This window comes from Lottia gigantea (assembly GCF_000327385.1).
Source record: "Lottia gigantea unplaced genomic scaffold LOTGIsca_2269, whole genome shotgun sequence".
Lineage (NCBI taxonomy): Eukaryota > Metazoa > Mollusca > Gastropoda > Lottiidae > Lottia > Lottia gigantea.
Window position 1 is genome coordinate 1,309 of NW_008708618.1, and position 1,003 is coordinate 2,311.

Sequence of the window (1,003 nt, forward strand, 5' to 3'; positions counted from 1 at the left end):
AATACGCATCTTGATCTATCGAGGCACTTACTCCTGAATAATAATTCAAAAATTCATCTTTCGTAATCTGAAATATAACGGGTGAAGGGTGCAGTCAGAAAACATTCAGGAAAACTTTCTAGCCAAAATAAAATACGAGCGTTAGAAGGCATTCACTGGCATTCTAAAGGTGCCCCATCACCATGGCGATCACCAGTTGTGTATGGTTTTGAATAAAAATAACAGTCATAAGTTTTTGAATGTAATTCTCAAATAACTGAGTTGTATTCTGATATGAAGACCACATTCATTATTTACACATACAACTAGTAATAGCAACCATACACAATTAGTAATCACTATGGTGATAGGGCACCTTCAAACATTCACTAGTATTTAATGGCATTTAGAGATTGCAAGCATAGTTTTAACAATTTGATAAAAAATAATGTAAGATTTATGTAAAAGTGGAAGTCTAAAAACTAAAAATAGAATCAAGTTGCACAGACAGACAATTAATATTGTAGAGAAAGTTTTGTTACTGTGATTAAAATATTATAGATTATAAGCAAGCACTAGCAATATAGACTGGCTCAGTTTTCTCAAAATATCTTATAATCAATGTTTGTTGCAACTGAGGTATTTCTCAATATAAAATAAAACATTTTTACATTCTACCCAAGACAGACAAATACCATCCAGGGTTAAAATTTTGTCAGGACAGCATCATTGCCTTGATCCTACTCTTTTTCAATTTCATATATCAACAGTTTTTCGTACATTCAGTGTATAGTACACTGTAAGATTCATTGAGAAACAATGGCCTGATTTCTGTCTATCAAGCTTTAGGAATGTAGCAAAGATATCAAGTGGTCAATATTCATGGCAGACATGCTGTTATCTTTTATCTTTTCTATTTTTGATGAGTTTCTAGGCATGCAGAGATATGGTTAGTGAATTAGTAACAAACATAAACAAACGCTTGATTTTAGGAACCACAAAAATTGAATAGGAAATCAGATTA

The 1,003-nt window shown here is 31.8% G+C and overlaps 1 protein-coding gene across 1 annotated transcript in view; it reads right to left on the reverse strand.

The window, feature by feature from the left end:
- Positions 1-1,003, reverse strand: part of LOTGIDRAFT_176623 (hypothetical protein) — a gene marked incomplete at both ends in the record, with an annotated part of 9,090 nt that overhangs the window by 1,216 nt on the left and 6,871 nt on the right. The window lies entirely within an intron of this gene.